This window comes from Mycteria americana, chromosome 1 (genome assembly GCF_035582795.1).
Source record: "Mycteria americana isolate JAX WOST 10 ecotype Jacksonville Zoo and Gardens chromosome 1, USCA_MyAme_1.0, whole genome shotgun sequence".
Classification (NCBI taxonomy): domain Eukaryota; kingdom Metazoa; phylum Chordata; class Aves; order Ciconiiformes; family Ciconiidae; genus Mycteria; species Mycteria americana.
In genome coordinates this window covers 214,042,238-214,068,700 of record NC_134365.1, presented here as the reverse complement: position 1 = coordinate 214,068,700, position 26,463 = coordinate 214,042,238, and the positions used below count along the sequence as shown (strand labels likewise).

Sequence of the window (26,463 nt, the reverse complement as noted above, 5' to 3'; positions counted from 1 at the left end):
GTGCCTGGTAATCCTTTCTCTTTATGTGATAATGTAGGTGTAGAAATGGAAACTTTTTTGGAAGGGAGGGATTTTTTTCCATTTCCAGCAATATTTGCCATTTGCATCGTCACATCTGCTTCAGAACACTGCTCGGGGTCCAGGTGCTGCTGTCAGGAGGGAAATGCCCTGAGTATTCAGCGAAGCGGATAAAATGCTGCTGCAGGCTCATCACTCCTTCCCTCACCCCAAACCCTGAAGTCCTCCCTAAAGCTTGAAAATCAGAGTGGGTGTCCTACTGTCCGTGGGCATGGTGCACAACCAGACAGTATTTGAGGCAGTGGGCTATTACTGATCTACTTTATCAAATGGTAAGCTGAGGCGTAAAGAATGAAGGAAAAGTGTTCTTGAGCTGGGTTCTCTGCAAACTCTTGATGTATTGGGGAACAGTTGTAATGACCTATTGTCAGATTTACCAAGAACACACAAAATTTCATCGGCTTGCTCTTGTTGGAGCACAAAGGAAATGGGCAAAGGCGTTTGTGTGTAGTCAAAGATATAGAGGTGGGTGGATCAGCAGAACTGCTAACTGAATGCATTGGCTAAAATCTATAAATACCCACTTCAACTATGTCTCTCTACTGCCTTTTAACAAAACTGGGAAATTTTAATGTATAGAATTTTTGTTTTCTGAGACTTTGGCAGTCCTCCTTAAAATCTTCCACTTTTTGTGCTGATGATAGTTGTTGCAAGCTGTTTCTTTATGGTCTCTGGGATCGATAAAGTATTATGAAAACTAGTCTTGGAGTACTGATTTCATTTTATAGAAGAAGAAAGCTTCAATTCTGTGTTCAAAATATGCAGAATGAAAGCATTTCTAAGAAGAATACAGTTTACAAAGTGTAAGTTAATCCGGTTGGTTTGTGATTTTTTTTTTTTATTTTTTATTTTTTTTTTTTTACACACAACATTGATGTTATCATAGAACTGGCTGGTGGAATGAGCGTGCATTGTTTCTGATTAATTATATATTACATTTAATTATTATTTTCTGTGCTCCAAATGTTTCAGTTGAAATTAAATCCTTCATACTTTGATACCTATACCCACTCCTAGTATATTAGTGCCAGTTCTAGCCTGATACTGTTCCTGACATCATTTATAGGACAATGATAATTAAACAGAGCAGCAGTTTCAGCCCAGAAATCATTTTGCTCCTTTTAAAACTCTAAGCTGTCAAAATAAAAGTCAGTTGTGTGTTTGCATTGCTTAAACACTAGTTCCATAGAAAGTTTTGGAGCAAAAAAAAGTTTGGTCTAAAAATTATAAACAGCTTTTTCTGTACAAAAGTGAGTTCTTTTGGAAAATATTACAGTTAGCTTCTCCCTTTTCACAGTTTCTGTGATGCAAAACAAAAACTATACCTTTGCACGTATAGTCTGAAATAATTGTTTTTATATGTTCACTTCTACATTTTGAAGAAGTATTTTCTGTGTTAAAAAGTGTGTCTCATGGCTATGTATAAAAATTATTTCAAAAGTCTTATTTACAATAAGTAAATATTTTTACTTACATTTATAATCAGATATAATGGGTGTGCTGGTGTGTAGCTATAACCTTGTGTAAACTGGCAAATGTTAACATGTGGCTGTTTAAGTTCTTTACATGATGCTGTTACAGGATACATAGATTTTTAAACAGTGCTGAGATGAAGTTTTTTAATTGTGTAAACAGTCACTGGCTTGGCATTCAGGGGGAGGTGGTTCATTTGAAATCTTGTCTCTGTGATATGCTCCTTATGCCTCTAATAAGGTTAGAAAAGCGGAGGAGGACAACTTCTTGCACAGCTTGTAAATGTCAGTCTGGATGGAAGACAGGTCAGCTTGAGAACAATATTGGTGTTGGAAAAGTGAAAGGAAAAAAGTCCTTTCTCAAAGCTGAGCTCTTATGAGGAAAAATTGTTTTAGAAAATGTAGAATTATGATCGTTTCTGGTAAAGCAGCAGGAATTAATTCTGAAGTATCAAACTACATCTAGTAAATGTGAGGAGAGTTGAAGACAGAATAAGATTTATTTTAGCTACATCTAAAGCTGACTGGTTTTCCTAAGGCAGTTTTTTATGTTGGTTTGAGCCATGCCGACACATGAAACTTTGCAATTAATGTCCTGTCTTTAAGACTATTCAGTCTTTAGAAGACAAACTGACTTTAATAGCATTTTTACAGGAAAATCCAGAGATGAGTGTGGGAGTAGGAGCTTTTCTGAATCTCCTCCTCTATCTTTTCTACCCTTTCCACACTATAAAACAATGATCAGCAAATCAGACCATTAGTCACTATGGAAATTTCAGTAGTGCATCAGTTATCGTATCTTATTACAATATTCTTTTAAATAGGGTTATTTCAGAGGAACTGCATTGTTTGAGGTTGGTCTCATATGGTCACTTCCACACGAATGTTGAACATTTGTGTAATGTGAGTTGTGTGATTCTTTGAGGCGTTTCTTTATGGTACGGTAATGTTTCTCCGTCTGCTCAGAAGCAATGGAGTGCTTGAATAGCTGCTGCTCTAGGATTGCAGGAGATTTTTGTGAACTTAAAATAATGTTAAAATAAATCTGGAAGTGGAAATTCCACATTCAATATTTCTAGGGAAAAGAATGATTTGAAGTGGGAATCGGGAAGAGGAGCTGAATGCTGTCTATTTAAAAACATATGTTTCTTGACTTTAATACCTGGTTTATGTTGACAGAATGTGTTTTGTCAATGAATTGGCACATATGCAATGTTTCTGAATTTTGTTAAGGGTATCCACCATAGCTTGGGTTACAAAAAATAGTTGCATTGGTTTCAGTAAGATGTGTTAGAATGACTTTCATGACTTTTAAATAATTTCATTAAAAATGTCCTGAATTTGTTTAATCCTCCTTCAAAATCAAAGTAAATAAATTGTCACCTTTGAATGTTAATGATTATACTCTTTTTCAATTGCAGATATCTTCATCTTGAAAATTTATGCGTTCATTTATATAAAATTGTGTCAGTAACCTTGGGTAAAGTAACTGGTGGCTTCAGTCTCTTTCATTCAAGTTTGCTGGTACAATTCCTGAGGCAAAATTCTGTTTGCAGCATTTCATTTGCAAAATTTTATGGTGTTGTTTTGCAGATCAGTATGTTGATTAAAAGGTCTTTAAATATCAGTCACATTGCAAAAATTTTCAAAGAATGCTTGTACAGTTGGATTGGCAATATACACTCCTTGTATGAGTAAGCTCGTGCCCCACTAGCTGCTTACAAATACTTTATAAACAATTGTATTTGCTTCAAATAATTGAAAATTTTAAATGTTTTTAGATGTTTGTACAGGAATTTTCTTTCTGTTTAAGAAGAACAAAAACCATTCCCTGCTTCCTGACACATGCACACGCACACACATACTGTCTTTGTCACTATTTTTCTCTCTCTTTCTGTCTTTAGGGATGTTTTTATTAACCAGCAGAAGCTTTACAAATTATGGTAATTCTCCCATATAAAAATATACAGTTGTCTTTGGTGACAACAGTTCTTTTAACACACTGAAATTCTCTGCTGTCCAAGAAATGACTTTTGAATAACCCTTTTGCTTCACATTTAAACCTTGATGTTCACCGTGTCTCTTATTCTTAGCCTAATTAAGACTGCTGGGAACTGAACCAGGCTCCTGAGCATGTTAAGCTGTGCAAACTGGCCCCTTGAGTCCTGAGCCATGACTCTGGTGTACACTATCAACCATTTTGTGTTGAAACGGATACACTGAACTTGAATATGGGCATTGTTTGCTAATGCTTGCAAATCATAGTAAGTTAGCGGCCTTAGGCAAAGCAAGAGGTAATGGGAATTCAGTGATGTAAATAACTTTGCTGGAGAACTTCGCCATGGTCATAAATAACAAAGCTCTCGGACACCTGCCCCCCCCTCCCCAGAAGAAAATCTATATAGGATTTTTACTGAATTGCATGACTGCCTGCTTATGCTCCGTTTATGAATCTGAATATACCAGAGGTTGAAGATATTTCTATTTTGACAGATTTCGGAGTAAGGCCTCTCACTGATTTGTTAAGCAAGTCTTACTAATGGGCAAAAATCTGTAATTTTTCTCTCAGCGTTCTAGCCTGTGTGTAATGTAGGTTGTATGTTGTGCATGCGGAGACTCAAAGAACGTGTGTCAAACTGGAAAAATTATTTTTGGAACTTTACTGAATGGAGTTCCTGCAATCTGTAGTTTGAGCAGCAATTTAAGACAGAGTCAAACTGATTTATGTTAATCAGTATCCTCTCATGCGGAAGGGGGGTTGGAAGGAATCCTCAAACGCAGGTCCAGGGAGTGGAAAACCCTCAACCTATGCAGTGAAAGTTTTTGAAAATTGCTGTGAACTGAAAACAAAAGGGTATTATAAGCACTATTAAGAAACTATAGCTACAGGAATTTTGCCACTGGGTTAAGAAGAAAGGCCAGCATAGCAGTCTGCCGGTGAGCGTCATGACCTTTAGCAAAAGCAGATGATGAGTTAGTTGAGATTTACTGGAATCGTTAGATCAAAGGAACTGTTAGACACTAAAATGAAGAAAATGAGCCAGTGTTTTGCAATACCCTAAGAAACAAAAACTGTAGCTTATGTTGATTTTTGCATTTTTAACATCTTTTCAGTTTGCGGGTCGTCTTGTATGCAAAATAATCAACAGTCTGTACGTATGAGTCCCATACTATGGGCATATCTATATTCAGCCATAGGACCATGTATGTTTTTTGGGCTGTAGTATAGGCATGGCTGTTTTCACTCCCTTCAACCTGCCAAGTCTACTTGACTGGCCTCAATGCACTGCAATAAATATTTGCAAATGTAATAATTCTACATTGATCTGTGGTTACTATTGTTTTGTACTCAGCTGCATACTATTTATCTTCCAGCAGTGTTCAAAACATTAAGTTTTGATTTGTAATTTTTAAATGCAGAGAATTCATTAATCTGTTACTTCACTGATATTTGCCTGTTGATTAGAAAAATAAGAGATTTTTTTTTTTTTTTTAATTTGTAGAGGAACTGGAATAACTTTCTTCCTGTCTCCAAAATCTTTTAAAACAGGAAGTCTCCCTGATTAGAGATCTTTTTTGTTAATAAAAGCAAGTCTGCAAAGTGTATTTATGTTAAACTTTAAGGGGTTAACATCATGATGAACGAGACAAGTGTTTGTTTATATTGCTTGCTTTTTAAGGAAAATGGGTGGGAACAAATGGAGCAAGAGTTTGCACGTAACTGGAACAGGTGGTTTGGAGAAAAATACTTCACAGGTTTGGTAATAGTGCTAATAATGAATTTTGAGGACAAAAAACCCCATAGGGAGCTGTTGGAATTTTTTTTAATAATCACTTAATAACTACTAGGTTGATAAAATGAATAATGAGAGGAAATTTCTCTCATTAAAACACAAGAACTTTGACAACATCTATGCCATTTGTCTCCTGAAATATTTTTAGACTGGCAATTGAGATTATATTGACAGATGTTTGGGTAAGCGCATGTGATGATCCTTGAGGACCACATTCAAGTCTTAAATAGCAGCTTTAAGACTTGGGGGGTAAAGCCACCCGTGACTCCCAGAAAGATGCAGCTTGGTGCAAATGTAGACTGAGATTGTGGACACTGCTGGAAGTGGTAAGACTATAAGTAGTGAAGGTGCACCACTGTTCTGTACACATTGTCCCTGAGCAAAGCTGACAGTTGCTTCCCTTTTGTCATTGGATTGGTAAGCAATGGAGTAGGTGATAGAGAAGCAAAAATGAGCGGAAAGGGAAGGTAATGAATTTTCTGATGTATTATGTGATCTGTGGCTGAGGAAGAAAATGGAAGGTGAGAATAAGGAAAAAAGGTGAACCATGTTGTTCTTTGTGTGCTTATCTCAAAAACTTGTTTTCTGTTTGTGGAGTTTGGTTTTTTTTTGGTTTTTTGTTTGTTTGTTTTTTTTTTTTTTCAAAAGCTTGGGGTTTTTGTTTAAAAAACAGCATTTAGGAATTTTAAATATGGACAAACTTTCCTTTTATATATTAATCTGAAAAGCTTAAAGACTTGTAAGATGTGTCTTTGGAAGAAAGCTGGAACAATAGGTTAGTCAGAAAAAGGGGAATAATTATTCACAAAGGGAGTACCAAGATTGGTTGATTGAAGAATTGGTAAAATATTCCTGTTCTGCAGGTGGAAAACAAATACAGAGACATTTTATACACATCTTCATGCTGAACTTAGAAGCACAGAATCTGATTTTTTTTTTTTTCTTTCTTCATATTGCTAGTTTTCATGGACCCATGTTTCCTAGCTCCATTTTTAGTTCTTTGAATTCAGCCACAGAATTTCAGGTTGGCACTGCAAAAATGAGGATCACACAATTATGGCAAAATACTAGGTAATGGGGAAGAGCACTGATTGTCATTGTTGTAAATGCTCTGGAAAAGAGGAAACTGAGAAGACAAAGTTTTACTATTTATGATTTGTCTAGGATTGTGAAAATGAGAGCTGGTTCTGGAGAATTGCAGAAGACTCTCATGATACTGATGAAGTGGCAGTAATGGAAATGGGGAGAAAAATCCTTTTTTTAATATACACAGTGTTGGAATATGAATTGTTACTCAGAGGAACAGGAAGTTGGAATTATGAGGAAAATGTCACTTCAACGCTTTATAGCTATAAACACCCCTCACTCCCCTCAATTTAGTATTAAGGATGATTGGGAAAGGAATAGAGGATAAACCAGGAAAATCATTATCATGCCACTATATAAATCATAGGTGTGCTGACAGGTTTACTACTGTCTGCAGTTCTGGTCCTCTTTAAAGTGTAATACAAGTAGAGAAAGTACCTCGTGGAAAAATAAGGATGCAAAGGTGTTGAAGAATACACGTAAACGGAGGAGCTAAACTAAGTAAACTTAGCGTGAGGGAGATGACTAAGGAGGGATAGGAGGCAACTGTGTAAAATTGTGTTTGTATGGAGGGGGGGAATAGTGATGAACTATTTACTTGTAATACAAGAACTAAGGGATGCCAAAGAAAATTGTTAGCTGTTCAAAACAAACTGATGCACACACATACAAAGCTACACTGAGGAGCTCATTGGTGCCGGAGGCTGTGGATGCTGAAAGCTTTCTTGTGGGCAACAAGAGAAATAATGAGAAAAATAATTCATTAGGGCAATCAAATGTAAAGATCCTGTAACTTGTTCCAGCAGTTCTGCCCTATAGTTTGCTGAAGTGTATAGCAGGGAGGGTATTTTTCAGGCATTAGTCACTGCTGGTTGTTGGAGACAAAATATGGAGTTAGGTGGGCCGTGAACCTGTTCTGGTATGGCCATTTTTGTGCTCTTGGGTTTAATACAGGTATTTCTCCTCCTGCTTTTGGAGCGTGAGTTCAAAGACTTTATACGTCTACATCTGGAGAGGTGAGTCTCGTACCTTGGGCCAGTTCAGCTCCAGCAGCAGGAAGGCATTTTGCAGTGTGTGTAACCTGAGAAACGATTCCAGCAGTTAGCTGGTTGACCTGCCAGACCCCAGGCAGTCCAGGCAGAGCTTGCTGAAGCATATCACTCCGCTTCCCACGTGTCTTGGTGTGTAGCCTCTTACCTGTGTGTTTGTTCTTCATAATCCTAGCTGTCCATGCAATAATCAATCGAACATATATAAGCGGGATTTTCTCTATGCTTAATTCTTTTTCCCTTACGTAAAACAACTAGGCATCTTGTGCCAGGCAGTAAGAGAAAACGCAGGGAAGCCACATGGAATTTGGTACTTTGGAGCATGTTTGGTGGCTTCTCTGGACGCACGGTGTGTGTTTGTTGTTAGCACCAAGTTACGTAGAGATGGTGCATGCCTAGGAGGGATGTAGCTTACCTTACTAAATTGTTTGTTAGTGTATACAGATGTCAACATGGGATTTGTATACAGACAGTGGAAAGTGCTCTCTTCAGCTGAGGTTATTTGTCTCTGGCAGATTTGGAAGTCTCTGTTCCAGTGGATGGAGATGGGGGAGCTTTTTAGCAACATGATAAGTAAGGCCTTCATAACACTGATAATATAGCTTTGCTTTACCTTGTTGTCAGACAAAGCAGATCTCTTCCCCATCCCTCCTCACTAGTTTAAAAGCACTTGGCCTGGTTAATTGTCATAGCAAAAAATAGGCAGAAATAATAAATTTTTTAAAAGAAATATGAAGAAATACTGGGAGGTTTTAAAGAACCATAAATGCCATTAGCAGTTCTGCCTGTAACTCCTTCTGTTTATTCTTGCTTATTTAGTTAGAAACAAATCTTCTGGAGAGGTATTTCTTTTTTTCAGGCTGGAGGGAGGGAAAGGACGATGGTTTCGTGACTGCAGAAAGGAGGAGATAGCTTCTTTTTAAACTGCTTTTGAGTCTCTGCAGTTTCCTCAGGGTACTTTTAAGTGGGAAGATAAATATGCTGTATATGGAATCTTTGATGTAAATATCTGAAAGCGTAGAACATTATTTAATCATAATAACGTGTATTTCCTAAATAATTATAACAGGAAATGCAATAATTTGCGCAATTACGACTGTTACATCATTCAAAGGGTTAAATGGTATTTTTGCTAGAGACTTTTAATTTAAATAGATTACATTAATATTTCCCTGAAGTAATAGATATGTCCTTCCATTACATATCTAATTATTTTGGTAAAAGTTTTTAAAATTTCCCTAATTTAAATTGAGAATGGTCAAAATGTTAGGCTTTATAAACTTCACTGTGTAAGTTGTTAGCAATAAGGGAGTTCTTTTGATTTTGATGGGTTTGAGCATCTTTTCCATATGGATTCAATTCGCATTTTAATCGGAATGTGGAAGTCATTACTCTGACATCTGAAACTGAGGTAGCAATAAAAAAAATTATCACAAACAAGACAGCAGACACAAATTATTTTGTGTTTATTACTGGGTGGCCCTTTTGAAACTTCCCAAAGTTAATTGGTTCCAGATATTTGAGCATTGAAATTGTTTTATGACAAATTTATTTCTGGTCATATTTAACTTCAGTCTCCTCAGTAAGGCTGGCTTAAACAAACAGGGAAGTTGTCAACCCACTCATGTCTGTCTCCAGTTTTTGTTGTAGTAGCTTTAATCCTAGTGATTCAGTTTAATAAAGACCACTGAGAAAACAAACACTGGTAGTGACTGCACTGCTCTTGTAAATTATTTATCATATCTCTAAGGTTTTACTGTGGCATAAGTGCTGCTGTGTTAGCTTAAATTGTTCACAAAGATGTCATGTCGGATTAAATGCCTGTGTAGAGTTTATATATGCCTGTGAGCAACATTTCCTGCTCTATGTGATGGGAATGTGTGTGTGTGTGAGGCTGTGGACGTGCAGACCTGTCCCTGCTGTCATGGCGAGTGAGTGACCAGAGCAGGCTAAAACACAAAACCTGGCGTTTCATCCTCTATGTCCAATGCAGCGGATAGCTGCCTTACTCAGGACAGGCTGTCCGAGTTGTTTTGTGGTTGTAGGCATTCAGCGATATCTTGGAGATGGGTTGGTGATGGGGTTATTTGAGTTGCTCACCCTAGGTTGTGTGTGCTGGGAGCCCAGGGGCTTTGTATGAGGGAGGCAGGTGAGTCCAGGGCAGGGTGCACAGCACCTCAAGTTCTTCCTCTGAATTGGTACGAGGTATTTTCTGTAGACAGTATAGCAGATGTTAAAATATTTGCAAATAAGAGAGAAGTATGGCTAAATAGCATTGTCATATGTCATATGTATCTTCCTATGTTGCATGGTCTACTGCTGTTGCTGTGTTTATTGAATATTTATTCAATATATTCATATGCCACTATTATATAATGATAGCTTTATTTTTCTCTTTTAAAACTAAACTTAGGCATGAAAAAGTTATAAAACCAAAGTTACCTTAGTATTTACCTTCCCTGTCTATCAATATGTACCTCAAACCTTTTTTGTTCCTGTAAGAAAGAAGCCCTTTTTCAAATTTCCTGAATTTTTATTATGGATGTCAAGTTTTACGCTTTAAAGACTTTTAACATCTAGAGTTAGAAATAGCTAAAGCTGTTTCTAACAAGTAAATTAAGTAATGAAAGTCTTGCAATGGTAAAGTCAAAAGTGGAAATTGCTAAGAATTAATTAAGTTTCTCTTAATGAAGGGATCTAATTTGTAACTTGGCATGCCAAGTCCTTGGAAGACAGTCTTTTCCCTGTCAAAGATTGTGTATTATCAGCTGTGGCACACTGGTAATGAGACACACAGAGAAAATACACATTCATATGTGTATATATAAACTTTAAAAACACACCTGATGAAAGGGAAGAGAAAGCCTTTGTCCATCTATACGTTTTCCAGAATTAGCAGTAAGTAAAAACGTTAAAGGAAATGTTAGATTTGTGTAGGCATGGCTTTAATTAATACAAGTCTATGTTCTGTAAGTGTTGTGTTTGTAAAATTTATGAAAGAGCACTAAACTGCATTAGGGTAATTTATGGACCAAATAAATGTCAGTTGCTAAGGTAAACTAGTGTAGGAAACAGTGTAACTAGGATAAAAAAGTGAAGAACTAGAGTAAATTGTAAACATTGTAAGAACAGTGATACAATTGTTTCTTTATATCCACCCAAGCAAGTATAAGTTCGTTTACAATATATTTATTAACAGTCTCAGGCTAATAAAACAACACTTACAGAGCAATTTTGGACACTTTCCAGCTCTCTGTTTTGTGTAGCGACAAGCTAGGCCAATGCTTTTTTTTCTTTAATAAGAAAAAAAAGAGGAATCTGTATTCCTGGCTCCTTTTAAAGGTTGTTAAATTTGCTGTTTGGCATTTCAGAGCAGTGTTTTGCATTGTGCTCAATTAGTGGAAATGAAGCGATCGAAGCACCAGTTTCAGAAATGTACCTAATTACTATAAAACACTGAGAGATCCATTCATTCTGTGTTTCTGGCTCCATGGGTGCCAGCCACAGAGACTCCAGCAACTTCTGAAGCTTAATCCCGATTCACGTCTCCACGTTTCTGTGGCACTTGCATTTTGGAAGCTGTAATGTGGTCTGGCTGTTTACGATCATGTGTTGCTGTGCCTCCCATCTGTAGTATATTGTGGAAGTGAAAGCTTGGTGCATAGGAAGAAATTGAGAAAGACCCTCTGTGGTAGGAGTCAGAATAATTAAAAATAAAACATAAAATGCCACCTCCTTTTTCGGGGAGGGGGGAGGAAGGGCTGAAGGGTCTTTTTCAGTTATCAGGGCTCTGGATCAATTTTTGGAATAGGATTTACTTGCAGCTTGTACTAGCCATTATAATTTAACGGCTAGTTTGATGACAGACCTCTCCCAGCTTGATAACAAACCTTTCCCATTAGCCTTTTTTGGAGACTTCTGGTTGATAACTTATTTTTTAAACAGCTACTGGGCCTTTAAACCAAGACTTAACACAGATGAGCATCTGCTGCTTCCTTTGGTAAGATCTGTGTCTGAAACAACAAAAACACACCTCACTACTCTAGTTGAAGCTGTTTTATCTGGAGGCTTTTGTAAAACGTTAATTCATCCTTCCCTCTTTTTGCTGGGTGAGGATGAGTGCTATCAGACAGTTCTCCCATATAGATACTTGTGCTAATATAAAACCTGTAACACAGCTACATCTGGGGAGCATCTTACTGTTGACAATTCATGCTAACAATTCTTCTGATGTTTTGATTATGCAACTCCTTTAAATGCCAACGAAACCCATCAGTTTTAGCAGCTTCAGCACCATTTCTTCAGCCATGTTATGAAAGCTTTCTAAAGTGTGAGCCCAGATGAGACATTATAACAGTGATTTACGAGCCCATTTGATGTTTCTTCACTTATCAGGATTAATTTGCTCATTTTATGGGCAACACAGGGTGTTTTAGGCTCAGTTGATTGTCTGCCGCGGTCTCTAAATTGTTTTTAGTATGCTACATTCCTTATACAGTTCCTTCTTCTGTAAGTGTGATTTATGTACTTTTTCCCCAAGAGGTATGAGCTATTATTTGGCTGTGCTAACGTACAGGATATTCAAACGAACATGCTTATCCATGCAATCCAGTGCAGTTTATATAACAGACCTACTGCATGTATTTGTTACCTTTAAACCTTGCCAGGAATAACTGTACGTTTTGTTCCTGGTCAAAAATCCTCTTTCTTGTTATTTTGTACTTGGTTAAAGTGTTTGTTGTGAATCTTAAAACTCGTATAGTTTTTTTAGCTTCCTTATGTGTTTAACATAAAGAGAACGGGTAAATGTAGGGTGAATAAAGTGGTCTGGTGAAGGGATTCTGTGGTTTGTCTGCCCGTAAGGTGAGGAGCAAGAATTTCAGCTTAAATTTAAATTGAGGTTTAAGCTGTCTCATTGCTTTCCTTGCTTTCCCAGTATTGTGATAAGGCTCTACATCACTTGGAGTAGTTTAGGACCATGCTGTGGTTTCTGGATTTGGTAAATCTAGCAGGTGATTCGCTGGTGATGCTTCCTGTTACCCTAAGAGATCTGCAAACTCAACTGCAGGCTTAAAAATCTCTTGCTTTGTCTTTGCTCTGTGTGAATGTCATATGTTGTGCATTGGGACATGCAAATTTCTTACCTTCATAAATAATGCATTTTATGAGCAGAGTAGACTATTATGACAGAATATACAAACCTACAGTTAATGTATCACCAGACATTCATCTGCTAATTCTTGTAATAATGAAATTAGTTCTGGTGCTGTGCTGCAAAAATGAAATGTGAATGCAAGGTTTTTCCAAATAAGTGTTTTTCAAGGCTTTTTAAAATGAGAATTTAATGGTGGTGTCCTTGTGTACAGGAATTGTGTATTGTAAATTTTTGTGTCACAAAAATTTAGATCAATAGTGTAAATTCATCATGAATAAAACATTAATTCCAGAGAAACATTTTGTTCTAGATTAAAAAGTCTCATACATATACTGACAAAATTAAAGTGCCCTGTTTTGGGCTAACGTTTCTTCTATTTAATTATGTTGTAAAGTTTCTGTTAACTGTAATGTGCAAAAAGCTTTTTTCTTAAACAGGCCTTGGGTATGGTTTTGGGTTTTCTTGTAATGTTGGTGTGTTTTGCTCTTTGATAGATTCATTGTCTTTTACTGGAGGATACTGAATCTGTGATCATAGTCACTGAAAAATGAGAAGGAAATTTAAGATTAAATGTTACTCAAATGACCACATTTGTAGTTAAATTTAGGTTCTTATTTAAAAGGTGGCACTGGTGCAGACCTGTGCTTAACACAGTTTTTCTATATTTTAAGTAGTTTGTATTTCTTAAGTTTTATTGCAGTTTTTAAATTTTCTCTAGGTTTCTAAAGCCAGCTTCAGGGATATTTATTCTTACGGAATTCATGTTTTTGTCACTAACACGATGCTTCAGCCTTAAGGTTACATAACTTTAAATATAATAAGAATTGAATATAGTATACTTCTGAGTAATAATACTGCATAATAAAGTTCTCCATGTCATCATAAGAGAAATTAAATTTGGAATGCAAAATATTACGTTATAGTCATATGGTTCATTTATATGTGTGGGAAGGTTATTTTTAAAAACAGGCCAAGAGAAAGGTTGTTTTCACTCCAAAGTGAGCGTGACATTTTTTTCTACTTACAGAATATCATATCCTATGGAGATTGGTTGTTGCACTAATGAGGTGCTTGTTTAACTTCAATCTCTACAAATGCAAAAAAATGGTCTTTAACTGTGCGATCATATAATGTCTTTTCCTTGGGAACCTTGCTCGTTCCCACTAAATGATTGAAGATGTCTTCTGGATTAGCAGCTGCTCAACATTTTGTTTTAACCATAGCCATTGGTATGTGTTCAAAAGTTCCATAAGATACAGTTTATCAGTTCCCCCATGGGCTTTTCTCTGATGCTTATCAGCTGTATCTGTAAATACTTCACAGATTGTTCAAATTTATCCTCATCAATCGATGGTAAAGTGGCAAATTTGGTAACCATTTTAGGCATGCGGAGTAGTTGCTAGAATTATTTATTCTGATGGTGTTCGAAAAGTATTCGATAACTTAGTGTGATTCAGTGTTAGAAAGCTGAGACATTTGCCTCTTGCTCTTTCCAAATTTGTTGGCTTATATTTTTTTAGCATATTGGAATTTTAGTTGGTCTGTATGTTCTCAAGGCGATGGATGGCAATAACTAATTCAATATTCTTTATGGCTTTGGGAGGTAAGTGAAAAGTATTATTCCTCTTTTGAAGGAGGAATTGCCATGGTAGTACCATCAGGAGTAGATTTTTAGGACCTCTTGATTTTTAGGACCATCCTTGGGAAGGAAGACCACAGTGTGCTTATTTACAGAAAAATCCTTTGTATTTCAGTTGTCTCGCCTGATATTGGATAAGAAGAACAAAAGCTAGAATCCAGCTCTTTTGCGTGAACTTCACTTGTTTTACCAATAATCTCATTGTGGTTCTTCCTGCTTTGCTTGTGAATTGCCTTCCAAATTTTAGAGAAAGTGAAGCAGGGTTTTTACAGTCCTGGCATTGATCGCCATGTAGCTTTATTTCGTTCTTTTACCATTGTCTATAGCAACCATCCAAATTTTGATGAAAGGCTAGTATCCCGTGAGACCACTGATATGTGCTAGTAGAAATCAAATCTCATATTTTTTGCGTTAGAATAGGCTAAACTTTTTTCCCCCGATATAAAAACATGCCCAGTTATTGTTAGGATTACAAAGCTAGTTGGTAATAATTACCAGGTCATTATACACCAGGGAAGGATTTTTCATAGTGTTGAAGTCCATTCACAATAATAATTTTGGCAATTGCAATATTTTCGAGCAGGCCTGACTGAAAGCCTCCTTGGATCTAATGTGTTTCAGGACATGGAAATTGTAGCCAGCTTCATCTCAGGGGGTTTGAGTCCGAGTCTGGCTGATGCCTTGATTTTCAAGGGTGTTTTACTAATTTAGGTTGCTTAGAGGTACTTTATCCTTCTTTGACATTTGGTATTTGTCCTCCAGTCCTGCTGCTGGGCTGGCTACAGTAGTTCATCAGTTGGGAGGGTCAGTCCAGTTAGCTTCCCTTCGTGGAAAACATTCAAGAGCAGAAAGGAGCTCCTGGCATGACAGAGAGACAGGAGTGAAGTGTTTTAAACTTAGTTACTGTACATGGGTGAATTCTGCCACGTTTTTGGAAATTCAGAATTCTTTAGCTACAAAATTAGAGGTGGTGAGTTCTCATAATTTTTGTTTGAGCAGATTTGACAGACTTTACTACGTTTCTCTGTTGTATGTTTGCATAACGTTTTCATGATTGTGGGTAGGTGTTACGTCAAAACCTTAATTATTAAAAAGCAGGGCTTCTGGAGTACAATTGCACTGCGGCTTCTGTCAACAGTCTTAGTGTTCAGAATAGACGTGGCCCTTCTGATAGTGTATGCAAAGGAGAAGTGTGGCTTCCTTCTGAGATTGGTCTTATGATAAAAGCTTCCTGCCTTTCTTGAAAAGAGAAAACAGTATGCAAGTGTGCTTTGCTATGGGCCCCGCACTACTTGGCAGAGAAGGCTATTCTCAGACCCTGGAGGTACTGTTGTCATGCCATTTTTGAAGAAACATGCTTGGGAAGAAGAAATCTTGCTTGTTCAGTTTACCTGAAACGGCTTCTCTTGCAAACTCTGAGCATTATGCAGCCTGGAAGTGAAGATTTCTATTAGTTACTCTTGGGCAAAATAAGAACAGCTTTCTCAAGAACAGGAAGAGGTTGACCAGCGCTTCTGCCAGCTCTCAAAATATTGTTCTAAGCCATGAAAGTTTTAGCTCTCCTTAAAAGAAAAATAATGCAGAATAGTGCATTATATTAGTAGTTAGTTACCATTCCCCATACAATCTGTACCAAAACTGACTTGCTGAAATTTCTTGCTGATTATTTTGTTTTAAGTGGTTTTAATCAGTTACAATCAGCATTTGATTTATTTTTTTAATAGAAAACAGCATGTGATAAATAAATCACACCAATTCATTTTTTGTTAGGTCATCTCTAGAATACACATACACTTCGTCGCAAACAATTTAGCTGTTGTCCAACGTCAGGGAAACTTTTCTAGACAGACGAGGGAGGCATTTTTATAAGCTGCACAAAAAATGAAATAGCATTAACCTGTGTCTTCTGTTTCTAATTAGTTCGGAAAGATCGTGTGACATACACATATTTAAACAATAAGGCTGGTGAGTGAGTTGAGTGTGTCATCCAAAATAGATGTATTCTGTAATACTTATTGTTTACAGCATGGTGATGATAAATCACTAGTTTGAAAATGTTTTTTAGATTAGGTTTGTATTAGTTTAACTCATAACTCTGTGGGTAAATTATAATACATGGAAACTAAACAATTGAGACAAATTTTTGTTCAATTTGCAAATACTGAGAGCTACTACTTAAAATTGCTACCAGTGGGAAACGTAAAAGATGAGGTAATCCCCTAAAGAAAAAGGACCATGGTTGTGAAATGCATTAAACGTAAATCTTGTAAAGCTTGTAGGGAATGCACTGAATTGAACCCACTCAGAGTTCATGCTAACAAGTAGTTCTGGTCTATGAAGGCAGATAAAGGAATTGTAAATGACTGTATTTAAATTAGTCTGGAATTTCAGAACACATGCTTGGATAATATGAAATGAAGCTGTCTAAATATGCATCTCTCATTAATTTAGTGGTCATAGTGAAACTTAAAAGTCTATGTTACAAGACCCAAGGCTGCTGGAATAGCTTGCCCGTGTCATTGAGTGTTTAAATCTCTGCCATTTTCCAGGGGTTAGAGCGGAGAATAGGGATCAGGGGTCTTTGCATTTTGCTCTCAGTTGTCCCAGTAACTCACTGAGGAACTGTGGGTGGATTGTGAAAGCTCACCTCAGTATGCTTTTACTTGTGCCATAGAAGAGTTTGACTTCACTTATTTATGATAGCTTGGGAACAAATTCTACAGGAACATCCTGGTGCTCATTGCCATGTCACACACCCTTCTTTCTCATCTATGGGCTTTCTTTCATGGTGATCTTCACCAGTGCTCTTCAGACCAGCAGTGCCAGGCGCTAGAAAATCACAGCAAGGAGCCAGAGTAGACGGGCAGGCAGAGATGTAGGTAAGTAGTTCAACAAGGCCAAATGCAAGGTCCTGCACCTGGGTTGGGCAACCCCTGGTATCAGTACAGGCTGGGGGATGAAGGGATTGAGAGCAGCCCTGCAGAGAAGGACTTGGGGGTACTGATAGACGAAAAGCTGGACATGAGCCAACAACGTGCGCTCACAGCCCAGAAAGCCAACCGCATCCTGGGCTGCATCAAAAGAAGGGTGGCCAGCAGGTCAAGGGAGGTGATTCTGCCCCTCTACTCTGCCCTGGTGAGACCCCACCTGCAGTACTGCATCCAGCTCTGGAGCCCTCAGCACAGGAAAGACATGGAGCTGTTGCAGCAGGTCCAGAGGAGGGCCACAGAGATGATCAGAGGGCTGGAGCACCTCTGCTATGAGGACAGGCTGAGAGAGTTGGGGTTGTTCAGCCTGGAGAAGAGAAGGCTGCGGGGAGACCTTATTGCAGCCTTCCAGTACTGAAAGGGGCTTATAAGAAAGACGGGGACAGACTTTTTAGCAAGGCCTGTTGTGACAGGACAAGGAGCAATGGTTTTAAACTAAGGGAGGGCAGATTTAGACTGGATTTAAGGAAGAAATTTTTTACAATGTGGGTGGTGAGGCACTGGCCCAGGTTGCCCAGAGAGGTGGTAGATGCCCCATCCCTGGGAACATTCAAGGTCAGGTTGGACGGGGCTCTGAGCAACCTGATCTAGTTGAAGATGTCCCTGCTTATTGCAGGGGGGTTGGACTAGATGAGCTTTAAAGATCTCTTCCAACCCAGTATAGCTGTGGCCTCAGGGCATTGTTGCTCTGTTATCCTGACACTTGGTGGCTGCATCAAGCCTGGGCAGACCTGGTGTTTCTGCGTGGGGTTGTTCCAGCGGCCCTTGGCCAGGCAGCAGAAACGTGGATCAGTTCCAAAGGGGATGGAGAGAGGTGGGAAGTCTTCCCGCTGCAGGGGTGGTGCGGGATGGATGGATGGGTGCATGTGTTCCTTCTCACCATTTTGGAGCTGGAAATCTGAAGAGTTTGCTGCCCCCGAGTCCCGGGGGAGCACTGACTACGTGCAAGTGTGCTCGTATATTCCTGGGCTCGCCAGAGTGGTCTTTCAGCTCTTATCTTTTATTCTATCTGGCAGCATTACTAATCAAAACCATTTTTGACAGTTGTCATGTGCTTTCTGCAGGCTGGCTTGCAGCTGTTTTCTGTCCTTCTGCTGAGCGATTGGAAAGGAGGAAGGTTTTAGCTGGCTTTGGTGATTTGCTTCTCAGATGCAGAAACCTCTGCTTGGTGCTGGTGGCGAGGCAGCCTCACTTGGACCTCCTTTCTCTGGCATTTCTGTCAAGGCAGAGGAGATTAAATAGCCTATTTCTCCAGTTTCCCATGCTGGCTGCTGGCCTGGTTTGTGGGTAATTCAGTTCGTGAGCGTTATACTGCCAGATTTTTCTGTGGGTTTTTTTTTCTTTCTTTTTTTTTTTTTTTTTTCCCCCTGGCTTCCTGATATTTAGTTAATTGCAGTGTTGAGCCGTTCACTCCTTCGTGTAGAAAAAACTAGAAAAAGGTGGAAGTCAGTTACAGGCTGGGACCAGGAATCCCAATTAAATACCAAGCATTTTTTGAGGGGGGTGGAAGGAAGGAAAGGGAGAAGAACAGGTAGAGAAGAAGTCAGGAGAAGAAAAAAAATTATCGCAATCTTGGAAAAAGTTACAAATACCGCAACTGCAGACTACTGGGTTCAGATTAAGATAAATAAATACTAATGCTTTTATTTCATCCTCTTGGCAGTGCACAATGCCTGATTATTTTTATGCGTGGTTCATTTGTGGAGTGTGTGTTCTGCAGCTGTAAGTTTTAAAGCTCTTTTAAGGAGAGGCTGAGGTTCATGAGCCGGTCTGCAGCAAGGAGGTGTTCTTGCAGTGCAGACGTAGCGAAGGCTAAATGCAAAGTCTGTCACCACGATGTATATTATCTTTTAGGTGTTACGAAGATCAGGGTAGTTTAGTTAGGTAGCAGGGTAAAGGAAAATTAATTCATAAGAGAGTTCATTAACCCTGAAAGTGCAGATTTAGTTCAGTGGGCAAATGGAATTTGTTAGTGTAATAGAAATTGCACTGAACTGATCAAATATTTCTGTGTAAATTTGAACCTATGTTTACATGACAAATCTGCGAATATTCTAAGGAAGGAGCAATATATAACTCAAAAAGAGCTACCTGTGCTATTAATCTTGTTACTTTTAATACAGGTTTATGTATGCTATATTAGTGATGAGTTTTACAAAACCCCAAACATCTACTTAGGGAATCAACATATACTTATTATTTGAGAAAGGAGAACTGTTTTCTGTTAGTACTTTTGTTGTATAAGATACATGGCCATGTATGTGCTTTATTTGCTTCCTACCCTCTAATTCTCAAGCTGGTTTTCCCTCCTCCCCCATAAATGACAGCAGATTTGGCCCTTCTCTTGTGCATCCAGAGCTTCTACAAGATAGTCCCACAAGCTGATAATTGCTGGGGTTTGTGAATATTGCAGCTATGTGTCCTTCCATTCCTTATGTGCAACTTTATTTTCATTTGGGGCAGGCAGTAAGACATGATTATATAATAGAATTGTATTATCCTTCTAATAAAGGTGCACAAATGTTGTATAAGTAACTAGAGGAAAGGGAGATCAAATATTACGGAATGTAATAGGCTGGACATTCTTTAAGGAGGAAGTCCTAAAGGCACAAGAGCGGGCTGTCCCCAGGTGCCGAAAGATGAGCCAGAGGGGAAGAAGACCGGCCTGGCTGACAAGAGAGCTCTGGCTCGAACTCAGGAAAAAGAGGAGAGTCTATGACCTCTGGAAGAAGGGGCAGGCAACTCAGGAGGACTACAAAGGTGTAGCGAGGCTGTGCAGGGAGAAAATTAGAAGGGCCAAAGCTGAGCTAGAGCTCAGTCTGGCTGCTGCTGTAAAAGACAACAAAAAACACTTCTTCAAATACATTAGCAGCAAAAGGAGAGCTAAGGAGAATCTCCAGCCCCTAGTAGACGGGGGAGGGAACACAGTGACCAAGGATGAGGAAAAGGCTGAGGTACTTAATGCCTTCTTTGCCTCAGTCTTTAACAGCAGGGCCGACTCTTCTCTGGGTACCGAGGCCCTGGAGTTGGAAGATAGGGACGGGGACCAGAATGGAGCCCCCATAATCCAGGGGGAAATGGTGAGTGATCTGCTGCACCACTTAGACACTCACAAGTCTATGGGGCCTGATGAGATCCACCCGAGAGTACTGAAGGAGCTGGCAGAAGAGCTCACCAAGCCCCTTTCCATCATTTACCAGCAGTCCTGGCTAACTGGGGAGGTCCCAGCTGACTGGAGATTAGCCAATGTGATGCCCATCTTCAAGAAGGGCCAGAAGGAGGACCCGGGGAACTACAGGCCTGTCAGCCTGACCTTGGTGCCGGGGAAGCTGATGGAGCAGATCATCCTGAGTGCTATAACACGGCATGTAGAGAATAACCAAGGGATCAAGCCCAGCCAGCATGGGTTCAGGAAAGGCAGGTCCTGCTTGACTAATCTGATCTCCTTCTACGACAAGGTCACCTGCCTAGTGGATGAGGGAAAGGCTGTGGATGTTGTCTATCTAGGCTTCAGTAAAGCCTTTGACATGGTTTCCCACAGCATTCTCCTGGAGAAACTGGCTGCTCATGGCTTGGACGGGTGTACTCTTCGCTGGGTAAGGAACTGGCTGGACGGCCGGGCCCAAAGAGTGGTGGTGAATGGAGTTTACTTCAGTTGGTGGCCAGTCACAAGCGGTGTTCCCCAGGGCTCTGTGTTGGGGCCAGTTCTGTTCTGTTTCACATCTTTATCAATGATCTGGACGAAGGGATCGAGTGCACCCTCAGTAAGTTTGCAGATGACACCAAGTTGTGTGGGAGTGTTGGTCTGCTTGAGGGTAGGAAGGCTCTGCAGAGGGACCTGGACAGGCTGGATCAATGGGCCAAGGTCAATTGTATGAGGTTTAACAAGGCCAAGTGCAAGGTCCTGCACTTGGGCCACAGCAACCCCATGCAACGCTACAGGCTTGGGGAAGAGTGGCTGGAAAGCTGCCAGGCAGAGAAGGACCTGGGGGTGTTGGTTGACAGCCAGCTGAATATGAGCCAGCAGTATGCCCAGGTGGCCAAGAAAGCCAATGGCATCCTGGCTTGTATCAGAAATAGCGTGGCCAGCAGGAGTAGGGAAGTGATCGTGCCCCTGTACTCGGCACTGGTGAGGCCGCACCTCGAATCCTGTGTTCAGTTTTGGGCCCCCCACTACAAGAGAGACATTGAGGTGCTGGAGCGAGTCCAGAGAAGGGCAACGAAGCTGGTGAAGGGTCTGGAGCACAAGTCTGATGAGGAGCGGCTGAGGGAGCTGGGATTGTTTAGCCTGGAGAAAAGGAGGCTGAGGGGAGACCTTCTCGCTCTCTACAACTACCTGAAAGGAGGTTGTAGAGAGGTGGGGGATGTTCTCTTCTCCCAGGTAACAAGTGATAGGACAAGAGGAAATGGCCTCAAGTTGAGCCAGGGGAGGTTTAGACTGGATATTAGGAAATTTTTCTTCACCGAGAGGGTTATCAAGCATTGGAAGAGGCTGCCCAGGGAAGTGGTTGAGTCGCCATCCCTGGAGGTATTTAAAGGACGTTTGGATGAGGTGCTTATGGACATGGTGTAGTGGTGGTCTTGGCAGTGTTAGGTTTATGGTTGGACTCGATGATCTTAAAGGTCTTTTCCAACCTATATGATTCTGTGATTCTGTAAAGGTGGGTGTTTGGTGCAATATTTTCTCTGGGTGTTCACATCCTGGAAGGTGAAAACTGAAAAAAAATTTGAGAAGTTTCAGAAAACAGGTGCAAGGCTATCATGAGCTCTGCAAAATATGCTTTATGGTGGGATTAAATGTTTAGTCTTTATAGATTTCATAGTTAAGTTGCTTTTATAGAAGGTAAAGGTAAGAAGTGATTTGATCTGCTAATGACTGAATGGAAAGAGCTTTTGTCTCACAGATGTCAAGTATATACCGATCTTATTGTAAAAGTAAGGTCCAAATGGTTCAGTAACGAAGGCAGAGACATTCAGACTCCTTTAAAAAAGTGAAGGACATAGGTACGTGGAATTCACACCTGTAAAATGGAATGAATGAAATTTTTTATGATTTTCCAGAAAATAAGAATTTTAAATATTTAGAGTTTAAATATTAAATTTAGAATTTAAAAATTTAGGATTTAAATACTTGTCTTTAAAAGCATCAGTTCAGCTTCAGTGTTGTATTTTAACATATTTTAAATAAGTTTTAAATTAATAAAATATATAGAATGGCAGTAAATTCTATATTGGTATTGTAGTAATTTCATCAAAAGCTGTAACAATAAGTAAACTCATCAGTTAAGTTAAATCTATCATCTGGAGTAAGGCTTAGATGGAGAGGGTTATCTTACACTGGAAATTTTGTGGACAGAAATTCGGAAAAAAAATTTGTTTTCATAAACTACTTGTACATTTTCCTATTCATTATTACTTCTGAATCTCACCAAATCTCTTCTTTATAGCACTTGTGCTTGTTTTCAAAAGCTGTGTGATTGTTAGCTAATAAGGACTATAACAATAGCTCATTTGGAAATCAAGTTGAAAAATGTTAGTGGTGATTTCGGGTAGACTGTCAAGATCCTTTTTTTAAAATGTAATTTGCTTTTCATGAAGAAACACAAATTTTACAGGCCAGAGCTGTCAGCCAGCTATTGTAGCCAAGAGCAGCAAACTTAATAGGAGTGAAAAAAAAGTCTTTTGCAGTATTCCATCCATTTTTATTCTTACAACAAATTGCACCATTTTCATTTTAATGAAATCTGTGAATTATTTCCAAAGATCTGTGCCTTTCAGGACATGTCTTTAAATAGAATTTTTTTTTTTTTAAATGCACATTTAGAAGTAGATGCCAAAATTTGTCAGATGGTTAAAAAGCATGCATTTCTAAATTAATTACTTTGCATTAGCAATCACCTCCACGGCTTGCATTTGGAGTTTTAACTTTGGTAAAACAGTAACTATTTTGATGAAGTATTATAAGACTATTTTATTTTTGTGAATACCTAGAAAATTCAAAACATCTGGAATCTAAAGTACTGTTTTTCTTGCTGTTTTTCCTACAATTTCCATCAATAATGTGCAATTATTTTCCACTTTAGTTCTGGTTCGTACAAGTGGTTTCTCCTTTTTTTTTTTCCCCTTTTTTTTTTCTTTTTTTTTTTAACCCACTTGCAAGGAATTTGAATGGAAGCGACTGCTTTCTTGGACGGGGAACAGTTGGTCATCTTTGTCTGGAGATGATATTAGAGCTTGCACGGCGTTACAGAGTGGTAAGATGCATGAGGCCGCCATTTCACCTCACATATAATGTAACACAGGATACATTCCTTACAATGAAGAACAATTTTAGGATTCAGTAACTATCAACTTGGCAACACATTTATTTCACACTGAGATCACGAAAACCATCTGTTGATAATTTGCGTTCTTATGGACCTCTGACTCGCATCTCTGAATAGAAGTATCTAAAGTCATTGCCTAAGCCTGTAATGATTCTTATTTAAGGCTTATTCACAGTGAATTGAATGCAAATAAATCTTAAATTTTTACAACTTCATTAAAAATCTGATAATAATGAAATATTTAATGCTAACAGAGGCAGAAGCAGTTAAAAATGACCTAAATTCCTAGTTGATGGTTTCTCTGGGAACACTATTATTGTTTCTTAAATGGGCAGTTTTGCCTTTTTAATCGGTTATACTGACACAATGTTAAATACTTCCAATCAGTTGTATTTCATAGTCACAGTTACACATCCTAACATAAAATACAAGATTATTTTAATATTTTCAGCATTTTAAAATTGATGTAATTTATGCTGTATTTTTAAATTAGGAAGCAGTAAATGTAATTGTATGTAAAAACTTGGCATTCAGTGAACAAATGTCTAATATAAATATATGCAAGAATTTTAGAAGATATTTTAAGGGTTGAAAAGGGCTGACATTACAACCAGGTAATTAAACTTATTCTAAATGACATGTAACTGTAGGTGTCTCTGTTCAAGGATACTGTGAATTGTGAACCAAAAGAGCCGTGAAAACTGTTCTGTGAGGTAGAAGGGAAGTTTTGACCTGATGCCTAAAAGTATTCTAAACTTTTCTAATAGAAATCTATTGCTGAACAAGTCCAAGAAATTTTTTTGTTAGGTAGCCTGTGTAGAAAGGTAGATTAATTTGTGACAGAGCAGTACTCTGCATGTTTTTATCAGATTTAATCAAATTAAATAAACAAACTTCCTATTTCAATATACTTAATACTTAAATGTCACAACTTTAATTTTTTTAAAATGTTAAATGGATTTAAACTTCATCAATATTGAAAGAAGTTGTACCATAAACTGGATTTTTAGTCAAAGTAGATTTGATGTCTTGTAGGGATCCTTTTACTATCAGCAAGATATTATCACGTGCAGAATTTCAGACAGTATACAAGGTGTGTGAGCATATTGTTCTTTTTCCATTACTGTTGTGGGATTCTTCATTCATGCAGCTTTATTTCCCCTGTTCTTTATGGAGCATTAAGTATGATGGAGTTTGTCTTTAACATTTAAAAAAAATAGCTTTTTTGGTAAATTTATATTTTATATTTCTCCACCCCCATGCTTATTCCTCCATATTCAACCTGTACAGCTTGAATGCCAGCAGGATGCCCTGTGTTTCGGGATTTCAGTGTGACTTGGCTTGTCACAGCTAGAAACTGCAGGAGAAAGGATGGCCTTCCACTTGGCTGGCATGAAGCATTTCTACCACTTACAGAGAATTTTGGGAATTGGGCTGTGCTTCTTTGGGAAGCACAGGGAATTTACAGGTCATCTGTAAATTGCATTTTTTTGTGAACTTGTCACTTGAAAACATTGTTGTGAAACACTGGAACAGGTTGATCAGAGAGGTTGTGGGACCTCCATCCTTAGAGATGCTGAAAATGTGCTTGAACAAGCCCTAGGCAACCTGCTCCAAGGGGCCTTGGGTAGGACCAGATGACCCAGGTGGTCTCTGCCAAACAATTCTATTTGTGCCTGCATTTGCAGGGCTGAAAAGAAAAAGATGGAAATTGAAGACAGGGTAGGAGTTTGTCCAAAACAGAAGTGTTACAGATAAATTCAGATTTTAAGACTGGCCAAATTTTCCTAGCCTGATGACTTTTATCATTAGTCTGTGTGATGTTATAGTTTTGTGAAAGTGTTAATTTCTGAATGTTTTCATCTTGTTGTTCTTCCATGTAAGACATTGCCTTATTAGAATCTCAACACGTTCACACTTGTTTCCTTTGTAGAAGGAATACAAACTTGAAATGTTTTCTGCTAATGCCCACCTCCTTCACCTTAAACACTACACCAACAATAAGCTGGGGTCTGATTACTCTTTTGAAAGATGAACTTCTTTAAACATCCTCTTGGATTTTGCATACCTAAAAACCCAATAACTTTTTCTCCAGCCTTGTCATTGTCAGTGCATGAATGGCTATAGGTGGCCTTGTCCCCCCCCACGCTGTTTAGGTAGGAAGCTGTGTTTGTTGTGCTAATCTAAGAGTGGCGCCTGTAGGAGGACATCTATGGTGCTAGATTTGCTGTTGCTGTGATTTTTCCTTGTTTCTGAATGGTTTTGACATCTGGCATTAACGATGTGAGTACAAGTGTATTAAGAGAGATCTTTTACTAGTGGACATGAAAAGAAAGTCACACACACCAGTGGTTTTCAAAAGAAACAAAAGCAGCTTAGCTATATTGACAGAATGCTCAATTCGGTTGAAACATCCTTAAAAATGTTGGTGAAAGAAACCAATTTTGGGGAATACAAAAGGTTGTATGAGGTTTACTTCATCTCTCAAAGAAGAAAGGTTTGAGAAGATTCGCACTTGGGCATTGCCCTACATCGTCGTGGCTGTAAATAGAGTAACACATTTTGCAGTCCAGCGTTCTGGAGCTCACACATTGATTTACAGATGGGGGGAAAACCTAAAGTAATTAAAAGCTCTTTTATAAAATTCTTTTTCTGCAGGCAATTACTTAGAAAAGGGTAAGCCCCACTTAATCTGTGTCTAGGAAGACTGAGGAATTAATCTCAAGAGAAGTCTTTTGATATTACATTTGTTGAGATACAGCTATCCTGAGGTAGTGTAGCATGAACCCAGCAAGTCTTGCAGTCATGTAAGCATTGAGCTGCTTGTTTTTTAAATCACTATTTAGAAAGATAATCGGCTACTGCAAACTACTTTTA

The 26,463-nt window shown here is 38.6% G+C and overlaps 1 protein-coding gene across 2 annotated transcripts in view; it reads left to right on the top strand.

Moving 5' to 3' along the window:
• TMEM135 (transmembrane protein 135) overlaps positions 1-26,463 on the top strand; it is a 189,022-nt gene that overhangs the window by 50,772 nt on the left and 111,787 nt on the right. The gene's annotated exons all lie outside the window — the stretch shown is intronic.